Below are 7,349 nucleotides of genomic sequence, written 5' to 3'. Positions count from 1 at the left end.
ACATAGGACATAAAGAATTGATTGATAAGTCACAATGTCATCCACTGAATAATGGAATAAGGTCATAAATTGAACACATTTGCAACTTTATCAGAAGCTTGACTCACGGACATAAACACATCAAATGCATGTTTTGCAAGTAAAAAAGAGTTCATGTGTGGAACCGTGATGACGCTGCCCTTGTGGGCATCATGCGTCTGTTGCCAAAACCAATTCAAAGTTCATTGCGTGACAAGTGGGGATAACACATGATGATAACACAGGACTAAAGTCTTGGGCCAACGCAAAAGGGTATATTCCAAAAATCGGTGCCCCAGCCAATAGGTACAACTGACAAAAGAAATACTAGTAGAAGACCAAAGTGCATTGCGCAACCGTGCAGAGGATAGTGATGATCATGTGCTAAAGACGTCTGTGTGAGGTCTCATAGTAACCAAGTGGACACATGATCAAAATGCTCAGTCACAGTGTGACAATAATGGGCAAGTGCCCAAGTGCAGATTAAAAAGTGTAAACTCAAACATCTTGCTGCCCAATACAGAGTCAGCAGGGCAATATATATATTTTGCTAAACACTCCAGTGATTGTGGTGTACTCACCAGCTGGGGCTAGCATTGGAGGTGAACAAGCCATCCAAAAGCTTCAATCTATTGAACAATTTCTTTTAATTTACAGTGAAAATATATTATTCATAAGTATGAGAAGCTTGAGAGGTTATGAGCTAGTAATGAATCTGTGGTGGGAGTTGTTTCTCTACAAAAATATATAGGCAGGAATAGGGTCTCAAGTAGTCTGAGCATCTTTATGTTTCCCTCATGTGAAAATCTTGATTCCGCTATGCTTGAGAAATGGTCTGAAAATAATTCCAAATGTTCTCAAGAAATGCTATGCAAGGAATGACTGTGAAAAACTTGACAAGCTTATAGAGGAGGTTAAGAAAGCAGATACTAAACAAGCATTTGAAGAAAATATTAAAATTACCAGCTATCTAGAAAAACTGAAAGAGGAAGTCCAAAAAGCAACACACATTCTCGCAGAATCTTATACTTTGGCAAACAATATGCTCTCGAACTGTTAAAAAAATCCCATAGCCAGACTAGTGAAGACAACATCTGATATTGACTCTTAGACATGTGGTGATAGTGATACTTTAGATGGGAGTGCTACACTGACTTTGGACAAAGTATCAACAAGGCTTCATTTTTTTTAGACAAACTGTGCCTCTAAAATCAGAGGTTGGGCCCATCAACAAATGTAAGATGCAAACCCAAAGGAAAAATAAGAAAAAGATGAAGGAAAGATGTGATGTTGAAGAGAGTAACCACACCGATTTGGATAGACTAACGAGGGGACAGAGACCAGAACAATGACGTGACAATGTCTTTGAATGTGGTAAATCTGTCCAATGGACTATTGAATAATGATGAACTGTATATTTTAACCCATAGCCTATCCTTTTGTTCCGCAGCACCTTTCAGTTACACAGAGTTGTATTAAACGGTTTGTGTTTCCTATAAATCCTAATGTTAAGAAATGGTTTAGTGCCAAGTACGAGGTAACCCAAAGAACACCTACACCTTGTTCAAAGATGTGTAGTTAGAACAGTAATGACAGTGACTTGTTGTGTACCTCCACAAAGTTAAAGCTGAACGTTTTGGACACCAGCTTCTCTAGTCTTAATCTTGCTGAGTTTGATATAAATATTGATGTGGGTTGCCCACTGACTTTAAACCTAAGTTCATTTTTTACGATATACCCCTACAAATATTAGTGATATTTTGAGGAGGCTGTGAGTAAAGATCTGTTACAATTAAGGAAAACAACAACTCCATTCCTCCTTAAGCACAATCTATCCAAACGGCAGGACAGAGGGTTGTTAGAATGGAAGGAGTGTACCTCTTTTTTAAATGTGAGCATCTAATCATTCCTGTCCTTTACCAGTTACCGAAACGTTTTATTGACGGGACAGGGAGGTGTTACAATAGGAGGAGTGTACCTCTTTTTGAAATGTGAGCATCCAATCAATCCTATCCTTTACGTGTTGCCAAAACCTTACCAAATTACCAAAATTGTATCCAGCCCCCAGGTAGACCTATAGTCTTATCAAGGGGGAGCGTGTTTGTAAACATGCCTAAATACATTGACTATTTCTTGAAGCAATTTTTAACTGTCCGCCCCTCATATGTTCACGACGGTAGAGGCTTTCTAGAAATTCTCAAGGTTATTACATAGGAGAGCAACTGTTTTCTGACCACACTAGATGCCAAAAACATTTACACTATCATAAAACATGACTTAGGTATTGTTTCTTGCTGTCATTTCCGTTGAGCACGCTCATTGTCCTACTTTTTCCACACTGAAATGGTTTTAGATATGATTGCATTCTGCTTGACTGACAACTATTTTATCTTTAACAACACATTTGAAACAGATTCAGGAACCTGCAATGTGGACCTGTTTTGCCTCAGCTATGCAAATCTTTTCATGAACTAGTGGGAGAAGAAGGTTCCCTGTGCTTTGGATCTATAAAGCAATCATGTGATCTTATGGAACCAGTATATCAATGAACTATTTGTCATTTGGAAGGGCTCAATAGAGCTGGCCAGCAATTTTGATGAAACTCTAAATAACAAAATTTAAAACTCTACTTCACAAGCAATATTCACAGTAAAGCTGTGGAATTCCTTGACCTCAAGATATTGATGTAAGGAAAATCAATATGTATCAAACTGTTCAGAAAGAGCACAGCAAGCCACAGCCTGCTACATGCACATAGCAGCCACCTCCCCGCCCCCACTCTCATTCACAGGATACCCTATGGAGCACTATAGCAGGCCAAACCAATTTTTATTCTGATGATACGCTTGAATCAGATAAACAGACTATGCTCTAGAAATTCCAAAAGAGGGGTTACCTGAAGAAAACCCTGGATGCAGCAGCTGAACACAAAAACACAGTTAATATAGAGGTATTACTCAACTCTCTGCTGACTAGTACTGACAGCGAGAATACTCTTGAGGGGGCCCATTACATCTTGAAATAAAATGCAGGCACAAGCATATCAGACGTATCCTCAACAAACATTGGGGAAATCTGAAATCTGATAGCACAATGAACAAACTCATAGGTGAACATCCCAAAATCACATACAAATGTAGCAAGACACTGAGAGACATTTTGAGTAAGAATACGGTGAGTGAGATGAAGTGTTAGATGAATCTGAATACACCATACAGTTTCATTTCCTGTGGGAATGGTAAGGTGTCTAGGAACTGCCACAAACCAACACTTCTATGGGACCTTACAATGCCTTCCCACGCAAGATAACGAAATTCTTAACATATAATTCCAACTTTTGTATCTAGGCACTTAGTTGTCCCTGCAAGAAGTTCTATATAACAAGCATTATTCACCCATACTGAGACAACGACTGAGGTGCTTGGTAGCGTACTTTAATTTTGTACTAAGGATAATGTTCCACCCAGTATCCAAGATTGTGACAGAATACTCCAATTGCATAGGCTTGCACCACAAAATATTGTAGAATCAGCTACTTTAATCCCATTGGGTTTAAGCTGTGATAACAAATGGATTGTAAATGTAGGTTGAGATATGTTTTGGTACTCTTCTGTTTTGCATACTTAATAGACATATTGTTTAAAATTCGTTTTTATCCCTTTTTTTAAACCTTTTCCACAGATGGCCTTCTGCGAGGGAGCTGATATTGATGTCTCTCAGGAGAGGGACCTTTACAGACATGCATTGGGATTGTTCCTTACCATTACTGGTATTTTTTTTAAATGTGTTTTATTGAAGAGTTAGAAGATCAACAGTAATAATATATAGTAAATGCATAACAATCAGAGTAAAACTCACATAGTAATACAATTGCTAATGAGATATAAACGAAAATCAATAGCATGAATTTAAAAAATATAAATAAGACATTTCATTATAAATAAAAACCAGCGGGGGAGAAAGGGAAAGTAGATAGAGGAAAAGAAAAAGGGAGTGAAGGAAAAAAGAGCTAGATGGAGAAAAATAATAAATAAAGAGAAAGGAAAGAATATAGAAGATAAAGGGATAGGAAAAGGAATGAGAACTAAATTTCAAGCTGGTGAGAGGATAGATATGTAGTAAAGGGTAACCAGTATAAATTGTATTTCATCTTTTGGTAAACAGATAATGAAGAAAGATGGGCTATTCTATGTTCATCACAAATAAAATTCCACCATGTTGATAAAGATAACTTAGAACTATAATTCCAAAAGGAAAGTATAACCTTAAAAGCGAGTGCAATAAAAAGTTCAAACAACATTTGTTTAGTTGAAAGATGGTTAAAGTCAGGTGACATGGATTCAAAGAACATACTCAGAAAAACATTGGTTCTCATGAACAATGTAAGAATCCTGAAAATATACAAGCACAATGATCAAGTGAACTGCAAGTACAAAGTCAAAGAGAAACATTATAAAAGATGCAATAAAGATACCAAATATTGCCTTGCACAAAATTCTATCTGTGTTGAAAAAACATGCAAAAATGTCCTCAGGGTCCCATGTGAAAAAAGAAAGTGACATTATATAAGATATCAGTTTTATTTACTTAAAGATGTATTCCTGGCGCTGAGCAGGACAAGCGAGGTTGCAGCCAGTTGAAGGAGAGGAATTATTAAACCTGACTATAAAGAAAGGTCTTTAGCTTTAAACAAGAGACTAAAGGCAATTGACAGATCCTACGTTCCGAAGGAAGAGAATTCCACAGTTTAGGTCCAAGGTATCAGAACAAGCTGCCTCTCATATGGGTCCGCCGCACTTTGGGAACTGAAAAAGAGAAATGCTGGCATATCTCAATTGGCTGGTGGATAGGTAAGGCTTGACAAGGCTTTGTATGTATGAGGGGGGCCAAGCCATGCTTGGCTTGAAACATATAACATTGGGCCTTGAACTCAATACGTTTGTTTACCTTGAGCCAGTGAAGTTGATGGAGCAGAGGGGACACAGAGGCGTGTTGAGGCAACCAAAAATGCAGGTGAGCAGCCTCATTTTGAATGAGCTGGAGACGGGTAATGGAGGCCTCGTCCACACCCAAGTACAGTACATTGCCATCAAGGTTTCCTAATACAAACAAACTACCATTTTTTTATGAACAGTGATTTCTACCAGCCTCCTTGCTAATTTTAAAAAGGGCCAGATATGGTTTGTTCTGAAAAAAGTTGATGAAGTTTTGACCGTGTAAACAATAAGGGGTCTAATCAGGACCAAGAAATTGGAAACACCTGACAGATTATTACAAACTTGTGCCAGAGTTGATAAAGTGCACACCAATTGGGAAAAAGGGGTATTTACTCACATGTGGCCCATATGGCAGGATGACAAAAATGAGGCACGTTATGGGAAGGAGGATAATCACATGTGGACTCAAGTCAGAGAGATCAGCTTGTGCTGCCTTGTGGCTTAGGCCACTATCTGTTAGAGAAATTAGTCAAAAAATGTCTTAAATTAGACATAGGGATTGTCAGAAATCGATACTGAATATGGAATGTGTGGGCCTCTGAAGTCCCCCTCACATATTAATTGCCTGTCTCAAAAATAAAGGGTAGCGTGGGCCATGGAATTCAGAATTACAAAGCTGGTACAGGAAAGTGCAGAGCTTGGAGCCAAAGTAAACATTCTGAATTGATAATTGAATATTACAATGAAAGATCTTTGAACATTTGGACCACATAGCTTTCCAGAAATTAAACACATGAGAACAATAGTAGAGTAAATCAGTTAAAGTACCAGAAGAGGTAGAACAAGACCAGCATGATAGAGAAGAATTTGGAGTATATTTTGAGATAGATTCAGGAGTAAGAACTGCTCTATTATTGATAGAAAATAGAGATTGTGTGATACAGGTGGCTTTTGAGGTTCTAAATATTTTCAGCCATATTTTGCCCCCTACATGAACAGGTAGTGATATAAAGAGGTCAGTTTCCCATAGTAATTCAGAAGGAATTTTCGATTGTACAGTAGTGGTGGTGTGTAGTTTCCACTAATCAGTAAGATCTGCATGTTTGTGGATGACATAAACTTAGGATGGTACCAGACTGATTCCATGCACCCCCGCAAAATAAGTTATGACAAGCTAGCTCATAGTGCCACAATAAGTCCTCCTAAACTAGACAGGGAGTGAACAGATCTAGCAACTACTGAACATGATAAGCATTTTCCCTCATGGACCCATGGTGACAGACCTAGAATCTTTCACTAAGACACACATGCTCTCTTCCGCTCAGAGAAATAAAGAAGGAATACACATAGGGATGTTTTCAATATTTATTGAACCAAAGTGATTCTTGTGTAGAAAATATGTGCTGCAATGATAAATAAACAGAAACAGACAAAAGTTATAATAAGTGTCAGGACTGTGAACATGAGGAAGAGTTCTACCATCTTGCTGAGACTATATATATATATATATATATATATATATATATATATATATTACCTACTGGCGGTCGCCAGTAGGTAGTTATAGTTAGGATAATTTTCAATGTTAAATCTCAACATTCTATTTTGAATAACTTTGGCGCCGGTTGACGAATCTGCCTGAAATTTTCAGGAAAATGGTCTCATGGCGGTCCGGTCCTTCCCTGAAAGTTTGGGGGGGATTCGTCAAGCGGGGGCCGAGATAAAAGGGGGGTCCCAAAACGCGTTTTCCCCATGTTAATTTCCATAGGGCGGTCGATTTCACTTTTAGCCCGAACGGCTGAATGGATTTCCACCAAACTTGGCAAAATTGTAGGGACTGGTAGCCCGATGTGCCTTTGCTATGTCTCAAGATATGTGCTCCAGTGGATTTTAAGTAATTAAGGTTCAAAAAAATATATATATCTATAGCCGCGCTCCCGTGCGCGCACGGGAGTGCGCTCCAGGCGCGACACGCGACTTGCGCGCAGGAAGCTGATTGGATCTCAGTTGTCTGTAAACATTCTAAACAGTGCGGAGCGGCCGCCATCTTGTGTCTCGGTAAAATCGAGACAGAAGGGGTTTGAAAAAAAAAGGGGCAAATGACCATAAGGGGGAAGAGTAGACCCCCTCTGACCCCCTAGGTTTGATGTAGGGACTAAAATAGGGTCCTGCAGGGCATTAAAATTTTTTTTTCGTTTTGCGCGGGAATATGCGCTCTCCCGTGCGCGCACGGGAGAGCGCTCCAGGCGCGACGAGCGACTTGCGCGCAGGAAGCTGATTGGATCATAAGGGGGAAGAGTAGACCCCCTCTGACCCCCTAAATCCAGGACTATATTTATGAAGGCCTTGCGCTGTTAGTTTTGCGCTTCCTGTGCGTCAATTTTTGTGACGCAC

This window comes from Lissotriton vulgaris, chromosome 6 (assembly GCF_964263255.1).
Source record: "Lissotriton vulgaris chromosome 6, aLisVul1.2, whole genome shotgun sequence".
Taxonomy (NCBI): domain Eukaryota; kingdom Metazoa; phylum Chordata; class Amphibia; order Caudata; family Salamandridae; genus Lissotriton; species Lissotriton vulgaris.
The sequence above is the reverse complement of the archived record's forward strand: the minus strand, read 5'-3'. Positions refer to the sequence as shown.